Source organism: Mandrillus leucophaeus, unplaced genomic scaffold (genome assembly GCF_000951045.1).
Source record: "Mandrillus leucophaeus isolate KB7577 unplaced genomic scaffold, Mleu.le_1.0 Scaffold318, whole genome shotgun sequence".
NCBI lineage: Eukaryota > Metazoa > Chordata > Mammalia > Primates > Cercopithecidae > Mandrillus > Mandrillus leucophaeus.
This window is the reverse complement of record NW_012103343.1, coordinates 3,549,606-3,570,544: the sequence shown is the minus strand read 5'-3', so window position 1 is coordinate 3,570,544 and position 20,939 is coordinate 3,549,606.

The window sequence follows — 20,939 nt, the reverse complement described above, 5'->3', positions numbered from 1 at the left end:
CATTGTAGGGGGAATCAAAGGGACTTAACTCCCATAACATAAGGTAACAGAAAGACGGATAGACAGGCTAAAGCTGCAGCCCTCAGGGTGTAATTTCAACAGATCCTAGCAATGATCCCTTTCTATGATTCCCCAATAGAACCTGAATATACACCACTGGAAAAACAGTTAATAAAGGAGCAAGAGGGGCAAAAACAAGGATCTTGGTGGCATATGGGACTAAAAGTATCTCTCCCTCAAACAGCCTAATGAAGAATTATAAAAACCCTTCATGACTCTTTCCATATGGGGGAGATGCCTCCCTGGCCATGGTTAACAGGCTCTTCTTTGGGCCGAACTTAGCTTTGGTGGTTAAGCAAGTCTGTCAAGCCTCCTCGCTGTGTGCAATTAACAACCCAGGAAACAAAATGTCTCCTCTAATAGAACCAGGTCAGAGGAGAGGAACTTGCCCAGGGCAAGACTGACAATTGGACTTTACCCATATTCCAGCCTATACAAGATACAAGTTTTTGTTACTACTAATAGTACTGGCTGGGTTGAAGCTTACCCTACCAGAAAAGGCAAATGAAGTTGTGAAGGTTCTCTTAAAAGAAACAATCCCCCAGTTTAGGTTACCTCAGAGCCTCCAAAATGATAATGGCCTGTCCTTTATCTCCCAGATAACTCAAAGGGTTTCTAAGGCTTTAGGGATCAAATACTATTTACATCCAGCATGGAATCCTCCATCTTCTGGGAAAGTAGAAAGGGCTAATCAGACTCTAAAATGGGCATTAGCTATGTAAGGAAATATCAGAAACTTGGATCAACTTGCTGCCTATGGCCCTCTTTAAGGATCCATAATTCCCCTAGAGCAAAAATTAATATGAGCCCATATTAAATGTTATATGGGAGGCCATTTTTAAGAAATGATATAATTATTGATCCAGATACTGCCAGTTTAGTAAAATACCTAGTTAACCCAGGACAATTTCAGCAGACTTTACAAAAGTTTGGAACTCAAAGGCTCCCCATACTGGGAACTAACCAGCAATCCCACATGAGACCAGGGGATAAGGTACTTATTAAAATATGGAAGGAGGGATCACTTGCTCAACAATTACAACCCATGGGAGGGGTTGTAATGGAAGGGACCATTTTCAGTGGTACTGGCCACACCTTCTGTGGTCAAAGTACTAAGATTAGATAGCTGGATACATCTTTCCAGAGTCAAGCCTGCGATACCTGAAGCCTTGGACCTGAAATGTGAAGTTCCCATCAGCCACTACACCTGTGAACCTGTGAAAGACCTCAAGTGCCTGTTTAAAAGACAGCCAAAAGATAACTAAATGCCTATCAACTTTCCTTGGTGTCTCTGCTGCATAGTTACTACAGGCTGGATAATAGTAGCCATTTTTATATTTTTGCAATTTAATTGCCTTCTTCCAAGTGGATAGAATCACATCCTTGGTAATCATTAAGCAGGGTTTTAGTTCATTTTTATAATAAGAATTCCTGGCAGCAAAGGTATCCACCCCCTGAAGTTCCCATTCTATAGAACAAAATAACATATAAGTATTTTTTTGTTCTGTCATGGTCACCGACAGCCTGTGTATACTGGGACCATGCATACCAGGAATCAGCCTTATTTTACAACAGAGATTCACTTTACCCCTCTGGCAATTGATGTACTCTGGGTATTTATTAAGAACTTTAAATTCAACACAAAAAATATTAAATACTACCAACTTAGCTCTGAAAAAGGACTGTCGGCTTTCTTTATCTCCATCATCATCCAAATACACTGCCATCCCGATCCCAGCCCAATCTTGGGCCCTTGAAAAAATAACCTATCACCCTAACTACAAGAGAGGAACTCCCTTCAAGTTAATAGACCTGGATGACTTATATGACTTCAAAATTATGGAAATGAAAAGGGCTATAATGACAGGATGAGCACCTTCTCCAGTCCTATCAGAGCAACCTTTCTGGGGATACATTCCTACAGAAGCCTATTTGGAGCCCAGTATCAATGCACACAGAGCTAAAACTCCAGTCACCACTTTTTATTAAGAGAAGCCACATTTCTGGTCAGGCCCTGGGAAATTTGAAAAGTCATCAATGTAACTGCACCCTAGAGATTAACCCCTCACATAATCATGTAAGCTATGCAGTTACCCGAACTGCATCATTTAGAAAACCTGTATGGTTTTCATGGAAACCATTCCCCATTCCTAGATAAAGGCACTTTAAAGGATATACAGTATAAGTGCTGTCAAAGTAAGCCCACTAGCTACATTCACATTTTGCCTTGGGAAGACTGCACTAATTCTGAGACATCAGTTGCCTTTTGGTTCCCCAGTATGAAAATACCTCTGGGTGGTTGTTAGTGGACTCTTAAGTGTAACTACTTCCACTGGGAAAACAGAACTGCTGGGGCAACTCAGGATACTTCCCAAAGTCCTTTCCAGCCTTTAACCAGGGCTACCTTAGTACGGACCTTAACCACTTGGGAAAGTGAAAACAAGCTAACCCACATGTTCACCGTAAGAAACAATTTTTGTCTGAAAAACAAGGAGTCTTTTTCCTGTGCAGGATAAGTTTCTACTTGTGTTTACCAGCCAATTAACCTGGAACCTATACACTTGTTTATTTAGCCTCCGAAACTCATACAGCTCCCAACGACCAATCCCTCATTATGCCTTTAACCGCAACTACCAGACACAAATGTGCCATCCAACTCATACTCTGTTTGGTAGGGCTAGGAATAACAGTGGAAGTAGGAACTAGATAGAGTTAGCAGACTTGCAACTTCTTTATCCTATTGCTAACATTTGTCCAAGGATTTTATGGAAAGCTTGAATGACACGGCCCAAAGTATTGTCACCATACAAAATAAAATAGACTCCTTAGCAGCAGTCACTTTGCAAAATAGAAGTGAACTAGATCTCCTAGCTGCTGAAAAGGGGTGCTTATGTCTTTTTCTAGAGTAAGAACGTTGTTTTTAGGTCAACCAGTTAGGATTAGTAGAGATGCCACCCGAAAACTAGCCAATTGGGACTTTAAGATACAACAACAGCTGTCTGAGTCATGGGCTCCTGATCAAAAATGCTAAATTGGGTTCATAGCTCCTTCCTCTGGCTAGCCAATTATTAATAATTATACATGCCTTGGTCTTTGGACCACGTTTGTTAAATCTTTTAACCAAATTTATTTTCTCTCACCTAGAGACCATCAACCTTCAGATGATCATGTGACAAGGTTTCCAGCCAGTTCCAGGTGAAGGCGCCACCACAGCCATCAAGAAGCTACCCTGTCTCCACTAGACAGAGCAGGGAAAGAATTCTGTGATCCCCAGTAGATAGGGACTGCACTTCAAGTCAGCATGAAGCTGTTACAGAAGAAAAACCATCGGTCCCTCTGCCTCCCATAAAGATTTAGGGGGATCCCATCTCTCAGGGGGAAATGAGGCAGGAGAATAGGGTCTGGAGGCAAGGAACCTAAGGTTGATTCATACTGACTTGCTAGAACTGAATCAGAAGAAAAACCACACTTCACCACACCCAACTCACAAAAGGATGGCTACACCCTTTGCAACAATTCCCTTTCCACTGTGTCACAGATGAAAAATGTAAAGTACATCTGACTGGTCCCCTCCCACAACCAATCAGACTGCTCAGAGGCCAAGTCTTAATTTTCATAGAGCATAACTCTGTAACTTCACTTCAGCCTCTGATTGGTTGCCTCCCACCTCTGGAGAAAGTAATACAAAAAAAAAGGAATAGCTATAATCAATTGAAGTGGCACCTGTCATCAGCACAAAGTCCAGTGCTGGTCTCCAGCAGGGCTGACTTCTTCTTAGTATTTGGTTATTTTGTTTTGTTTTGTTTTTTTAGACGGAGTCTCACTCTGTTGCCCAGGCTGGAGTGCAGTGGCCAGATCGCAGCTCACTGCAAGCTCCGCCTCCCAGGTTTACGTCATTCTCCTGCCTCAGCCTCCCGAGTAGCTGGGACTACAGGCGCCCGCCACCTCGCCCGGCTAGTTTTTTGTATTTTTTAGTAGAGACAAGGTTTCACCGGGTTAGCCAGGATGGTCTCGATCTCCTGACCTCGTGATCCGCCCGTCTTGGCCTCCCAAAGTGCTGAGATTACAGGTAGTATTTGTTTTAATTAATTAAAGATTAGGCCAGGCACAATGGCTCACGCCTGCAATACCAACACTTCAGGAGACCTAGGCGGGTGGATCACCTGAGGTCAGGAGTTTGAGACCAGCCTGGCCAACATAGTGAAACTCCGTCTCTACTAAAAATACAAAAAAAAATACAAAAAAAAAAAAATTAGCTGGGCATGGTGGCACACACCTGTAGTCCCAGCTACTGCAGCAGGAGAACCGCTTGATCCCGGGAGGCGAAAGTTACAGTGAGCCGAGACTGCACCACTGCACTCCAGCCTAGACAAGACAGCAAGACTCCATCTCAAAAAAAAAAAAACAAAAATTGATTCATTAAAATTTCTTAATTTTAATTGCTATTTCTTACAATCAAAACACTAACTGTTCCACTCACAATTAGGACAAGCCAATGTTTTTTGGTTTTAGTGTATGGTTATCAGATTCACTGAAGAGTATATGTACTAAACAAAGATTAAAAATACAAACAATAAAGCTGTAAAAACCTCGTGTATCTTACCTCTTTTCTCGTACACTTCTCTTTTCTTGGGATCATAAAAAGAGAACACGTTTCCAACTGCATCCCTAGAACATAAAGTATAATTTTAAAAAAAAGAGAGAATACACATAATTTTTCTTATAACTAATGGATGCCTGGTACAAAGCCAAAATAGCAGAGTTCCTTCTTCTGACCAATTTAAATTAGGTGACGTGTAAATGAGGTTATGTGTTCCCAAATTAGATTTCCTGAAATCTGCTTTATTATCATTAATCTTTGGCTTAGCACATGAGTAGTTGGTTCCAGAATTCACGTAAAGAAGCTAGGTAAAAATGGCTATATGGATACACTCCTCACACTGCTAAGACTCATTCTGTCAAATCCCTTCACGAATCACTCTCCCTGCCATCATGAGTCACTGAAATCTACTGCTATTTTATGTCTTTCTCCAGGGAAAAAAATCTTTACCAACTCCTCACAGTTCACACTCTCAAAAGTCTGCTCCATTATTGTGGGGATATTAAATGCCAAGCCCTTGTTTGAAAATACAGGCTGCTTTCAATAAGGCAATGAAACTGCAATCGATTCTCTGCCTTCAATGAGATTTAGACACTTTTGCTTCAATAAAGCCTGTTATTAAGACACTTCCTTTTCTAAAGCATTTCCTGGCATTTTTTTAAATGAGCCCATTCTCATTTTATAAAACTATCTTGAATCCTGTTACCTTGACAACAAGACAACATATTACATACTTCATGAAGACCAAGAACTAAAGGCAGGAGAGTCTAATCTAGCCCTTCTCACCATTTAAGAACTCAAATATGGAAAATTTGTGGCATGATGATAAAACATTTACCAACAGCTTCAAGAAGTGTTGAAATTACTGCCTCATTCACATTTTTCAGATACGTGAAAGTATTTTATGCAACAATCAATATATAGAGTGCTTATATGTTTCAGACAGTATTGTAAATCTACAAAATTAATAACTAAATTTTCCTAGCTCTCTGAGTGATATACTCTTATTATCCCCATTTTAATGATGAGGAAACTGAAGCATAGAAAGTTTAACTTATTCAAAGTCTCAGGGCAAGTAAATGTCAGAACCTGGTTTCAATTAGTTTTGCTCCTAAGGACCAAACAGAACCTCAAATTGAGTTATATGTTGTTTGCACATAACTGAAGATTATTTGTCACTGTACTTGAAATTTAAACCAAATTTAATGTTTGGTGGCAAAAAGTCAAAAATACTTTTCCACATCACAAAGAGAACTGTCACACCAAACACTCCCACCTGTGTTACTCAGCCCCAAATACTTTGGTCTTCCTTATCCCATTAGATATCAAAGAAAGCCAAATGAGAGATGAATAATAGCTACAATTTCTGGAAAGAACCATGTTCTTGAGATGCTTTATACACATTGTCTCTCTCTCTCTCTCTTTTTTTTTTTTTTTTTTTTTTTTTTTTTTGAGACCAAGTCTCGCTCTGTCACCCAGGCTGGAGTGCAGTGGTGCAGTCTTAGCTCACTGCAACATCCACCTCCCAGGTTCAAGTGATTCTTCTGCCTCAGCCTCCAGAGCAGCTGGGATTATAGGTGCAGCCATCACACCTGGCTAATTTTTGTATTTTAGTAGAGACAGGGTTTCACCATGTTGGCCAGGCTGGTCTCAAACTCCCGACTTCAAGTGATTTGCCTGCCTCGGCCTCCCAAAGTGCAGGGATTACAGACGTGAGCCACCGAGCCCGGCCTACACTCTCTTATCTTAATACTCCTAAAAAGAAAGGCATTTTTATCTCTGCTTAATGATTAGAAACTGAGGCTCCTAAAACCATTCAGAGGCAGAGACAGGAATCAAACGTAGCCTGTCCCTGTCCTACACTGCTACAGTTCTTACCAAATGTGCTACCACTGATAACTCAAAAGCCTAAACTGAAGTGGGAACACTCACTGATCCACATAATTACCTCCCTTTAAGTAAAAATGCCAATTCCTCTACCCTTTGGTTCAGATGCTATGCCTTCAACCTGTTGATGTTTCACTTGAACCAGGCAGCAGACTCACATTCCAGAGTCTATTCAGTTTCAAAGCTTGTATTGATTTCTGTTTGTTTCCAAAAATCTTCATTTTTAACATCATTAGCATTACTTCCTCACAATAGAGTCCCCAAGTTGAATTCGGAGTTTAAGGAAATAAACTCCGTATTTCCTGCTTTTTATGGTTTTTAAAACACATTTTAAAATTTTTTAACAAAAGAAGTCCTATCAAATTACATTGCCACCATAAACTTATAATCTCAAGAATTTTATTGTATCTTTACAAAATTCAACATCTTGCAGTTTTTTAAAAACTTCACTAATTTAGCAGAAAATAAAGGAATCTAGTTATCTTTCTTTCCCTTTTGTTTTTTTTTGTTTTGTTTTGTTTGTTTGTTTGTTTGAGTCAGGGTTTCCCTCTGGTTATTCAGGCTGGAGTATAGTGGTGTGATCTCAGTTCACTGCAACCTCGACCTCCTGGGCGCAAGTGATTCTCCCACCTCAGCCTCCTGAGTAGCTGGGATTACAGGCCCATGCCACTATGCCCAGCTAATTTTTTGTATTTTTAGTAGATATGGGGTTTCACCATGTTGGCCAGGCTGGACTCGAACTCCTGACTGAAGCAATCCACCCTCCTTAGCCTCCCAGAGTTCTGGGATTACAGGCGTGAGCCACAGTGCCTGGCCGATTTTTTATTCGATATCCATTCTCAATAACCTCAAAGAAGAAAAGAGAAATTACAACTTCAGAAAGGTAAAATAAAGTAGTTCTTTAATAAGCTAGTAGTTTCTAACAAAACTTCTCCCAATTTCCCATGAAAATATCTACAATACAGAGAACATAGGTGAGAAGTCACAACTGATCTCACGTTTTCTACACACAATTGGTGGCTAATCCTGTACTGTTTACCCTCAATCACTGCCTCATTGCTAGTGCTGCTGTTTATTAGCTGTGGACCTTAAGCAAGTTACCAGCTTCTGTCTGTCTTAGCTATCACATCTGTACAAAGGGAATAGAGTAGAACCTATTTCAGAGATCGTTGTGAGAGCTAAAGTTCACACATGCAGAGTTCCTGGAATAGCACCTGGCAAAGAATGTCCAAATACATATGAACTGGCATTAGCTGGCATTATTGTTGTCACTGTTTTTCCAGTGTTTCTGAAAGTGTAGAAAGTGTATCGCTGCAGACATACAAGATTAGGGGTGATATTCAAAGTTATTGTAGGGTGTACTTGTAGGTATCATTAAATGGCATGAATCACATATAATGAGAAAATTATACCTTCCTTTTTCAATTCTCATTTAGTACTCTGATTATGGCAAGATTAAAGCTTCAATTTGATGACTTTATCATCTTTATCATCTTTATTTATCATCTATCTGACAATTGAAAACCTCCTTCATTACCTAAGAGAGCAGGTCTCAGACCACTCGGAGTAGTATTCCACTAAAATTTAATAACAAATTGATTTGTTTTAAGCAATTTGCTTTCTTAAATATTTTCTATTCCTGTCATGTTTTACTAATTTTTCTTTTAAGATAATGTAAAGCTTCTTTTATAAAATATTCTTAACCAAAAAAATGAAGGCTCTATTTAAAGAAAATATGAAATGGGCAGTAAGCAGATGTGGCAAAAATCAAGAAATATACTAAAAGATTTAGTTTGGGAAGACTCTAATACTGTACTGATACTCCTAACCAGACATCAGCAAACTTTTTTCTGTTAGACAGTTAATATTTTAGGCTTTGCAGAACGTATGGTCTCTGTCCCAATGACTCAACTCAGCAATAGATAATATGTAAATGAATGAACATGGCTATGTTCCAATAGAAGCTTTATTTATAAAAGTGGGTGATGGGCTGGGCACAGTGGCTCACGCCTGTAATCCTAGCACTTTGGGAGGTGTAGGTCAGCAGATCACCTGAGGTCAGGGGTTCAAGACCAGGCTGACCAACATGGTGAAATCCCATCTCTACTAAAGATACAAAAATTAGCCAGGAGTGATGGTGCATGCTTGTAATCCCAGCTACTCAGGAGGCTGAGGCAGGAGAATTGCTTGAACCCAAGAGGTGGAGGTTGCAGTGAGCCGAGATTACACCACTGTACTCCAGCCTGGGTGACAGAGTGAGACTCTGTTTAAAAAAAAAAAAATGGTGGTGGCTGCTGCATTGGGCCCAGAGGCCATAGTGTGCCGATAGTGCTCTAAACTGTGAGAGATTAGGATCCTGGAATAAATGTTTGACTATAGTCAAAGTATTCTTTCCAAGGTCTCACTACTGAAACAGAAAATATAATAAAATAGTTCATTTGAGATTGGGAGGTTTTTTGAATAATGACTCTCTATTAATCTTTTGAAAGGCTGTGTCAGGGATGTCAGATAAAGAACAGCTTTCAAATTTTAAGAAGAGAGAGAATGAATGAACAGCACCTAAACATCTTTTGCTAATTCATATGAAAAACACATGTGTAACACCAGATCTAAGCACTGTCCTAGCAATTTACATGTGTTAAAACTCATTTATTCCACATAAAAATTCTTTGAGGTTGGTAGCAGTATATTCCCATATACAGATAAGGAAACTGAGGCATACATAGCACCTCGGAGAGGCAAATACTGTGGGACGGTATTTGAACGCAGACAGGAGGCTCAGAGTCCATGTTCTCACTCTGCTGATGATGCTGCCCTCAGCATCATGCACAGTAGTTGGTTGTGTTTTCCTGCAAGCTTTAGCTCAGCTTAAAATCTCTTGATATGGCAGGAATTTTTTGCCAGTGCAACTGAGAGAAATTCAAGGTTTTGAACAAGGAATAACATTCCTTGAGCAGGAAATGAGAGCAACTGAGAGCAATTTCACATAATGAGTTATCACAACTTTGTGAGCCTGCAGTAACTAGCTTCGTGGTAAGTTCTGACATCCATAGCCTCGTATAGGTAGGGCCGAGGAGAACCTGCCAAGCTGTTTTCAGTGGTTACACAAAGACAGAAGCATGATGGAGGCTTCATTTTAAGTACTTGCTAGGCAAGAAGGACACCCTATTGCAGTTAAAGTAAATATTGATTTAAAAACTTAACGTAATTCTTCTCTTCCAAGTTCTCATAGTTATTTTTTTAAGCTGGCTATAAACTGATCTTAATGTTACACATCAACATGGATGGTGTTCATCTTCACAAATTTTATTTTTATAGTTATGTTTTTGTGAAAACACAATTTCAGAGTGTGTGAAATATATTTCTGATGTCCATTGGGACATAAGCCTGAAAGACAACAATACCTAGCAGTGATTATGGAAATCAAAAATGAAAGGTTTACAACCTAAAACAATCAACATGAAGAAAGGCATGCCTTCTAAGTCTTCCCTACTCCAGCTATGGCAAATATTACACAGATGGTAACAATGAAAGTACAAAAACAGCTTCCAAAGCTATTATGAATTATTCCAAACAATGAAAATATACTTTCATTTAGAAATAAATGTAAAACTTCAATATCTTTTTGAAATTTAGAATAAAGAAAATGGTATCATTAAGCAACAAAATTGGGGTTTGAAGAAGTTTTCTTGTTGGTTTGCCTGTTTGATTTCAGCAATAATGTGAATAGTGAAGAAAACAGAAGATATTTGGGGATATTAATTCATCACCCATTAATCACTGTCCAATTGTACCAGAAGCAGGGGTCAAAGAAGCATCTGGACATGTTCTAAGAGCAGCAAGAAGGATACTAACAGTCTTGGTCCTTGACATCCTTCACATTCTGCTTTCTGATGTCCCTTTTTAATTATTACTCATTTTCCTTCTCCAGTGTTCTCTCTCTCCTTCTCTACACTCTTCCATCCTTCCACAGGAATGAATGCAATTGCCTTTCCTGGGACTTTTACAAGGGAGCAAAGGGAAGAGATATTAGAAATTTCCATGCATTGCCACATCTTTCTCCTCCTCACCTATTCACAAGGTTGACCCTGTTACTGTAGCTGCTCTCTGTTATCCTCTAAACAGATGAAACTTTAGAAAACAAGGGACAACTACTCATGAGAATTAAGGAATAACATAGCTTTTAAGATTGACTTTTTTATAATCACCTTTTTCCAAAAATAATTTAAGGAGGTTTTCAGAGACATATTCCACTTAACATTATTAAAACAAGCAGGTGAAGTTTTAGGGCAATAGATTAAATGTAAGTAGGAAAAAAAAGATAAAACTGGATTGAGCTCATATACTCATGAAACACATCCCTGAAATTTCCTCTTCTTATATATGGGCCACAAATTCAGTTTTATAGAGGTCAGTTCAAAAATGAAAGCACAATTTGTTATATTACTCACGGTAGGCATAAAAAGAAATTATAACAGTTTCTCAGAAGAAGCTCAAGTATTCCTGGAGATCATGAATAGAAGATAATGTTCTCAATAACATTATTACAGGAACCACAGTAAAAAGTTTTGCAATACAGATTACATACTACCCTCCAAATCAGAATTTATAACAAGCTATTCTATTCTACAAAAAAGTTCATAAGGAAGGCATCAAAATATGGGGATTCAAATCAAGAAACAGGCCAAACATGTAGAAATTACATAGGGGCTAGTGGCTAGAAACATTCCAACTCTCTTTTTTTTTTTTTTGAGTCACAGTCTTAACTCTGTCACCCAGGCTGGAGTACAGTGGTGTCATCTCAGCTCACTGCAACTTCTGCCTCCCAGACTTCAAGTGATTCTTGTGCCTCAACCTCCTAAGTAGCAGGGATTACAGGCATGCACCACCACACACAGCTAATTTTTTTAAGTAGAAAAAGGGGTTTCATCATGTTGGCCAGGTTGGTCTCAAACTCCTGACCTCAAGTGATCCACCCGCCTTGGGCTCCCAAAGCCTTGGGATTACAGGAATGAGCCACTGCACCCGGCCCCCAATTCTCTTAATCTTAAAAAAGTATTTCTCATACCACCAAAAATTAGATTCACCTAGACTCAGAGGATGCATGTGTTAGCCAAGTCTCTGATATAGATCTGATATGGGTCCCAAATCCATGACCATCGACCATTTACCTATTGTCCTGCAGATTTCCAATGCATATCTTCTGCACAGGGAAGGGAAATGAACCCTTCACTCATCATTGGGGCTGAAGCCCCAGAGCCCTATGTGTTCTTCTATCCAGTGAGCCAGGCTGACCACCTATGAGCCACACATGAAAGAGGTGAATACCAAAAGTCCACTGGCTTTCTAAATTGATTTCTTCTAACATATCAATATTTCATCCCTTAACAGATGTGAAAGCAGAGCGTCGCCAAGGTTCAATCTGTATCATTTTCAATCATATCATTACTCCTTTAAATTAGCCTTTGTAATTATCAGACGCTACACTACAGCACTAAAAATGAACCACTGCTATGAACGAGAACGGAGCCAATTAAACACAGCAGCAGAGTTTGCTCTGATAAAAAACAAACCCCAACTAAGAAAAGGATTCTAGCATTGGAGTCATAATGAGGTAACTCAGGTTGAGAAGACGGCCTCATTATAACCTTCTGGAATTCTGCCGTTTGTAACAGTAGTGATAAAAATTCCCTTTCAGTATGATATATCTTAGCCAAGTGCTTAACCCAAGGAGATTGTACACTAATAAATTTTATTTGGCTATTTATATACTACTTGAAGGTAAATAATGCTCTCTCTCACACTTATATGTACACGTGACCCCCCCCAACACACACACACATACCCTGCAAGGTATGTTTTAGGATGGTAATGGAGAGTGTGAGAGCATTCTTCATGTCAAGGTTGCTCTGTAAAAATTTACAACACTTGCCAGCTCCCAGACAAGTGACTTTAACATGTACTAAAGAAGTTGGTAAAAATTAATGAAAGAAAAAACTATGGAAAAGCAAGCTGATATGGTCTAGCTCTGTGTCCCCACCCAAACCTTACCTTGAATTGTAATCCAAATTGCAATCCCCATGTTGGGGAAGGGAGGAGATTAGATCATGGGGCCGGTTCCCCCATGCTATTCTCGTGATAGTAAGTTCTCCCAAGATCTGACGGTTTTATAAGAGCCTTTTCCCCCCTTCACTCTGCACTTCTCTCTCCTGCCACCCTGTGAAGAGATGCCTTTCACCATGATTATAAGTTGCCTGAGCCTTGTGGAACTATCAGTCAATTAAACCTCTTTTATTTATAAATTACCCAGTCTCAGGTATTTCTTCATAATAGCATGAGAATGGACTAATACACAGGTTTTAAAAAACCCAATATGTGATGAGATGATTAAATACCGAATGTGGTGAGTACCATAGTTTAGACACAAAAATAAACATATTAAATGCATTCATCAACTTTATCTCATATTCATTCTACTTTTCAATCTACAGCATACTCTAACAGGCCAGAACACATAAGGATTAAGGAAAGAACCCAAACATGTTTGTGATTCTGCCTACAACTCCAGTCTCTGGGACTTTCTTGCAGGAATTTGTCTCTGGGAGAGCAAGGTCTTTCTCAGCTTCCTTCAGTGTCATGCTAGTTTGACTGAGCTTAGGTGATTCCTTTTTTCACCTTCTTCAGAGTTCTGTTAATTAGTGTTGAGCATTAGCAGACCATACAGATAAGCTGACAAATGACCAAAAACATGTTAATAGAATGCTGCTCAAAATTCCCTTGCTGCCTGTCAGAAATAATTGGTACCTTTCTTCAAGCTTTCCTAGGAAAATGACAAATCAAGAGGAAATGCCTTTAATTTCAAAGGGTTTTATTGGCTCTGGATCACAAAGCATGGCAATTTATTTTACCTTTTTTATTATAAAAAATATAACAATACTTCTGAAGGATTACTGATTGAAGTTATAGAGTTTAACATCTGTCAAAGTACAAATCCCAGGGCATATTTTAAAAAATCTGAGGATATAAAGCTGCTAAATGCCTCAGTCTGGTTCCTTCACAGAAGTCATACTGTCTAAGCAAACCAACACTTTTGATATGAAGATGCAGATATACTCCACGTTGGTCAATGAAACAAATGATAATCTATCATCTTGTAGAAGTAAATGTATAGGCTACTTTCTGATTACAATCCAGATAAACAAAGGGAAAAAGTATACTTTCTGCTCATTTAAAAAGTTAGAACATGAAGCTATAACCACCTCTGTTTGTTGCCCAAGATAAAGACAAAAGAAGCTTCCATAAAGCTCAGACAAGACTGAGAAAAGCACAGTATGGGGCTGACAAAATCTGGCGGATCTGTTTGTTGATAACAATGAAAACATCACTTTAGAATTGGAATCAACTGAAAATGTATTCTTAACTTTTTAACTATTCTTTCATCTCCCATTTAATGTTACGGTGCATGTTTGCCATTTCCTTATTAAATATTATATAAAGTATGATTATTACTATACTTTGTTACAGCACAGCACAGGTATAACCTGTGTGAGGAGTGGGTCTGAGGCAACTGCGATCCATATTTAAGTGAAATCTTCCCTATGCTTTTTTAGATTGTACATGCTTCTTGGAGGCCATCAGAACTGTTTCACCATGTCAACTTTTCAACGTCCAATAAGCTACATAAATACAGTAAATATGAGTTTTAAGAATCACAGCATTAGTACATAAAATGCACATGTATTGGGAGAACCCGCTCCCGATGTTTAACGTGGGTTCTTTTCTATTTCCTAAGTGTCTCAGCTGGGTTGAGAAATAAAGGGAAAGAGCACAAGAGAGAGAAATTTAAAGCTGGGTGTCCGGGGAAGACATCACATGTCGGCAGGATCCATGATGTTCCCCAAGCCCTAAAACCAGCACGTTTTTATTAGCGATTATCAAAAGGGGAGGGAGTGCATGAATAGGGTGTGGGTCACAGAGATCACATACTTCACAAGGTAATAAAATATCACAAAGCAAACGGAGGCAGGGCGAGATCACAGGACCATGGGATAAGGCGACATTAAAATTGCTAATGAAGTTCCTGGCACGCATTGTCGTTGATAACATCTTATTAGGAAACAGGGTTTGAGAGCAGATAACCTGTCTGACCAAAATTTATTAGGTGGGAATTTTCCTTGTCCTAATAAGCCTGGGAGCACTACAGGAGACCGGGGCTTATTTCATCCCTTTGGCTTCGACCATAAAAGACGGGACACCTTAAAAGGGGCCATCTATAAGCCTACCTTCAGGGCGCATTCTCTTTCTCAGGGATGTTCCTTGCTGAGAAAAAGAATTCAGCAATATTTCTCCTATTTGCTTATGAAAGAGGAGAAACATAGCTCTGTTCTGTCCGGCTCACTGGCGGCCAGTTCAAAGTTACCTCTCTTGTTCCCTGAACATCATTGTTATCCTGTTCTTTTTTAAGATGCCCAGATTTCATATTGTTCAAACACACATGCTCTACACACAATCTGTGCAGTTGATACAATCACAAGGTCCTCAGGTGACATTCATCCTCCTCCGTTTACGAAGAAGATGATGGGATTAAGAGATTAAAGACAGGCATATGAAAACACAAGGGTATTGACTGGGGAAGAGATAAGTGTTCATGAAATCTTCACAATTTATGTTCAGAGATTACAGTAAAGACAGGCATAAGAAATTATAAAAGTATTAATTTTGGGAACTAATAAATTTCCATGAAATCTTCACAATTTATGTTCTGCCGCAGCTTCAGCTGGTTCCTCCGTTCAGGGTCCCTGACTTCCCACAACACACATGGAGCCTCATTTCTAAATGTCCATAATTTAATTCAAGAGGCAGGCCTGCGTGGTGGCTCACAGCTGTAATCCCAGCAGTTTGGGGGACTGAGGCAGGTGGGTCGCTTGAGGTCAGGAGTTCAAGACCAGCCTGGCCAACATGGTGAAACCCCATCTCCACTAAAAATACAAAAAATTAGCTGGACATGATGGCAGGCACCTGTAATCCCAGCTACTCAGGGGGCTGAGGCAGGAGAATCACTTGAACCCTGGGAGGCGGAGGTTGCAGTGAGCCAAGATCGTGCCATGGCACTCCAGCCTGGACAACAAGAGTGAAACTCTGTCTCATTTAAAAAAAAAAAAAAAAAAAAAGGTAGTTATGGCTATTTGAGCATAATTATGTAACTTTTATGCACAGGAAATTATTTAAGCCATCTTAGTTTGGAAATTGAAAGTTAGCTACTATCGTATATAATGCCTCTATTGGTAAGGTTTTTATTCTAAAGACATCTGAAATCTTGAGCATATCAGTTTCCTACTCTACCAAAGTAACACATCTGATCCTTGTTTTAAATTTCACCAAATTATGTCTGTTTCTTGAGAAAGCTTATGTCACGCAGTCTATTTATTGCTTTCAAAACCTGAATTTTTCCATCAAGAGAGTGGGATACTTTCTTCTCTTTTTTTTTTTTTTGTTTCAGTAGATAATTGGGAACTCCAAAAGAGCAGTTAATACATGTAATTTTTATTACAATATCTGATCTTGTCCACTCTTAATGAAATTTCATAAATTTGGGGTTTTCTTAACTCATCTTCATATATACACAGGTAATTTCTGAAAATTTGTTAGAATTCATCCAACTTTGCATGTAAACAGTTAATAAAACGGCTCTAACAGAATTTTAGCTGTGTGGTGGGGTATAAACCTTAAAGGAATCCAATTAATAAACACTCAAGCTTATAAAAACAGATTACTTAGAGAATGATTATTCAAAGACTCACTGAAACTTTTTTCCAATGTTTCTTTCAGTAGCGAATTCTCTAAGGGCTTTGAAGTCAGTGATTCAGTGAGCATGTGTTGATTTTCTACCTTGTGTCAACTATTCTAATGAGCATAGGGTTAGAAAAGATGAGAAAGTCCCAGGATATTCTCTCCTGAGTATATCAAGTTTAGTAGTTGAACAAACCCATAAACTAATAATAATAACAGTTGACACATTTAGATTCTTATTTTGTCTCTAAAAGAACCTGAGTCACTAAACAAAAATTATTATAAAGTAACTATAACATTAGACATACAAACAAAGCCCAGAAAAAAGCAAACCTAATTCAATTTATACTCAGATGCACTAGAATTAGTGATGAATAAGAGTAGAATTCCTATATAAAACTCATATATGGGAATTGCAGAATGTCAAATTATAACTTTGAATACATTTATATAACTAGATTATACAAATAAGCAAATATCTATCAATCAATAGTTGGCAGATAAGTCATTTATTCTACTTTGTCATGTCTATTGCCAATCTGAAAGGTTGTTGATTTTATAGATGGCCACACACTTATTTGAAGCAGCACTTCGAGTGGAAGGGGGTTGTGGGAGCCCAGAAAAAAAGTGATAAATTTGCTTGTGCCTTCTTCTTTGTTTCCTCATCTAATCTAATTTTTGGAGATTTAAACCCTTTGAGAAATATTAGACTTCTAAATGAATAGCTAAATAAAGCATCAGCCCTGTAAAAATTTGCTGAAATCATTACACTGTAGTTTTAAAACATTAGGCCCATGATTCAATCTATATGTAGGACTGAAAAACAAACTTGTTTTATGTTCCACCTACAGTTCCTAGAAAGTTGCAAGCTAATGTTACAGGCATGGAACTTTAGTGGACATGGGTTTATGTTTGGCTAGAATCAGAATCTCTTTGGGAAAAAAGGCAATGCTGCTGTCCTTGGTCCTGATACCCCTAGTTATGGGCATATAATTCAGGCCTGGCCACAGGAATTCAGTCAGGAATGACCATATAATCCAAGTCAGTCCAGTTAAGGTCATTGGCAAGGCCTTGGCTGAGCTACAAGGAAAGAGATGATAGCTTTAAGAATAATGTATGTCTAGAGATGCTGGTGGCCAGCCTCACCTTTACATTGGAAGACCCTACCTATGAATGAAGCTGGCTCAGAGAAAAAGCAGAGTCAGGAGACAGAACAAAAGGCTCAGATCCTTCATGATGTTAGTTATACTTCTACATACAGCATGCTTGATGTCAGATTTTCCTCTTGAATTTCTTGGTGAACTAAGTCTTGATTAACTAGTTTACATGTATATTGAGTACTCTATATCCATGGGTTTTGCATCCATGGGTTCCACCAACTGTGGATCAAAAATAGTTGGGAAAAAAAAAGAATGGTTGCATCTGTACTGAACATGTACAGACTTTTTTTCCTGTCATTATTCCCTAACCAATACAACAACTATGTACATAGCATTTGCATTGTATTATGCATTATAAGTAACCTAGAGACTATTTAAAATTTAAAGGAAGAGTTGCACAGGTTATATGCAAACACTATACCATTTTATATGAGGGACTCGAGCATCCATGAATTTCAGTACCTGTGTGGAGTCCTAGAACCAATCTCCATGGATACTGAATGATGAATGTATATACTGTGTACACATACAAAGTGTGTGTGTGTGTGTGCGCGCACGCGCTCTCTGACTAAAAGATAAAGTAAGTGTCGTGAATTTAAAAAAAAGAACTCATTGTGGTACAAGAAGACAGATGCATACAAGCTTCACAAGCCTAATTCTGGAAACTCCCTAGAACATTCAAGAGAGCATACACTATAGCAGGGGTCCCCAACCTCCAGGTCATGGACTGGTACCGGTCTGTGACCTGTTAGGAACCAGGTTGCACAGCAGGAGGTGAGCTGCAGGGGAGTGAGCATTACTGCCTGAGCTCCATCTGCCTCCTGTCAAATCAGCAGTGACATTAGATTCTCATAGGAGTACAAACCCTATTATGAACTGTGCATGTGAGGGATCCAGGTTGCACACTCCTTATGAGAATCTAACTAATGCCTGATGATCTGAGATGGAATAGTTTCATCCTGAAACCATCCCCGACCAACCAGTCTGTGGAAAAATTGTCTTCCACAAAACCGGTCCCTGGTGCCAGAAAGGTTGGGAGCTGCTGAACTTCAGGATATGTCAGTATTTAATGAAAGCTCTTACTTTACTGAAAGACCTAATTCCAAGAAGATTTATCCATTTTTTTAATCCCTTTGTAGTTTGAAAAGTAAATGTGTGATATCTCACCCTATTCTTCAGAAAAAATAAATAAATAAAAATCTTAATGCCATTTCCTTGCTAAACCTAATAGTGGATTAGCTAGACCATGTACAAAATAAGAGATGTCAGAGGGAAGAAAACAGGAATGGTCTTAGTTCTCACAGAATATTCTAAGGAGATAACACAAAATTGTTTGTTTTTCTATTGATGTTTCCCCAGTGAAAAGCAATGGGTAAAAATTAGGGACCAGGTTATGTTGCTGAAAGCCTGCACCCTCACGTCATCAACACTTTACAGGAAATTAAACAAAAGAAAAAGCACCTCTTTTTTTCCCAGGTGGGCTTTGAGGAGCACTATGTAAGACAAAGCAAATTACTCAAACCCCAAATTACTTTTCAAATCCCTCTCCTTTCCATGATGTCCCTCCTGAAACGGAATTGTGTGCTTTTCCAAGAGCATGCAACATATATTTGTTTGTATCTAATCAAGTCATTTATCTTCATTTAGTTTTATACCTCCTCTAGGTGCAGTCAACATATCTTATAAACTTACAGTGAAAGCAGAAGAATGCCTACGCAGTCCTAGGATTTGGCACAGGCAATCTAAGCTTTAAATGATGGTACTGGTATCCCAATTAAAGTCAAGATGTGCTTCCAAACACCCTTGGACAAGTAAGTAGATACATGTAATGTCACCTCCTTTCTTAGCTAATTCTTATCCTTTATTTATGTCACTTACTCAATATGTTTTCTACTTTTTCTTCTTTTTTAATTCCTATATAAACCACCAACATCAGAAAAGACCATGCACAGTCAATCTGCTGCCCAAGTGAAATATCTGTTTAATATTTCAGTGTTTCCAAAAATGATGTGCCACTGGTTTGGCTCTGCCTGTAATCTTGTTTTCAATTTCTATCTGCCTTGGGCATCTTCCTCCTGCCGCATATCCATATGAGCCTAACTGCACCACATGTAATGCTGGATGCTAGAAATGCCCTGATACCAAAACATGTGATACAAGGACGATCTGCTTTTTCCCTTATAACTAAATGCTAAAACTGTAGGTATACTGTGTGCCACTCGGCCCCATCACAAATACGTCCAACAGATGCTACCACACATGACCCAAGTTAAGTACAAAGGAATGATGTAAATATGCCCCTTAAAAAAATTTCACCGAGGACTGAGACCCCTTGGGGTTGGTTACCTTGTGAAGGAAGGCAGGTGTTAAGGTAAAATGAAGGGCATAGCAATATCCAAGTTAACCAGCACTTTGTGACCTCTGTACAAAGCCAAGTTACACACTTGCCTCATGCTTTAAAACACCTGTCATCTCCTATTGTGAGCTATCCAGGCTCTGAGTTGGTGACAAATTAGGATTAAACCCACCAACAACTATTGACCTCATGCCCATCAGCCTGTGCTCTGAAAAGCCCTCAGACCCCTTCAGACTCTTCAGCAGCAGCCATCATTTCCTTTCATAACTGCTACCTTCCAGCAAACAGCATTCAGAAAGACAGCCCATCTGAGAAAATATGCTTTCATCTCTGCACTCCCTTACTGCTAACAAGCTTCCCTATAATAATCATATAAAACCTAACTATGCATGTTGGGAATAAAAGGCTTTTTTGTTAAAACCAAACGAAGTAGTGCAGATGAGGTCTGCCGCATAAATTAGAGCCATTAGGATACTGTGGATAAATTACTGGTGATTCTGGTTACAAAGTGTAATAGTTTGGCTTAAGAGGATTAAGCACAACAAGAAATCTTGAATTTTATAACTTTACTCCCAAATTCAGTCCAAGGTCAGGCTTTTGATCTTAATTTTACTGATTTATCTTTAATGTTATCATCTAACCTCTCCAAAATTATATTTTTTCCTAGAGTTGATCCATATACAAATAATCATCATTTAATACTGCATTATTCTCCAGACATTTTGTGCTTAGGCTTGGTATGAGATACTGAAAAATGATCAGAAGATATTGGGCAGCTGCTAACAATTTTTTGATATGCATGCATTCCCTCCAAAAGAAAGCCTCAAACTTTCAAGTGTGAATTCACATTTTCAGGCAATTTATGTGGCCTTTAATATCGAGAGTAACAATATAATTACATAATAATCAGCCAGACCCACCTCTCCTCATAAATTTTGTCTGAATCCATTTTGGGTTGCTATAAAGGAATATCTATGGATTTACAAGGAAAAAAGGTATACTTGGGTTCTGCAGGCTGTACAAGGAGTGTAGCACTGGCATCTGCTTCGGTGAGGGCCTCAGGAAGCTTCCAATCACCGCAGAAGGT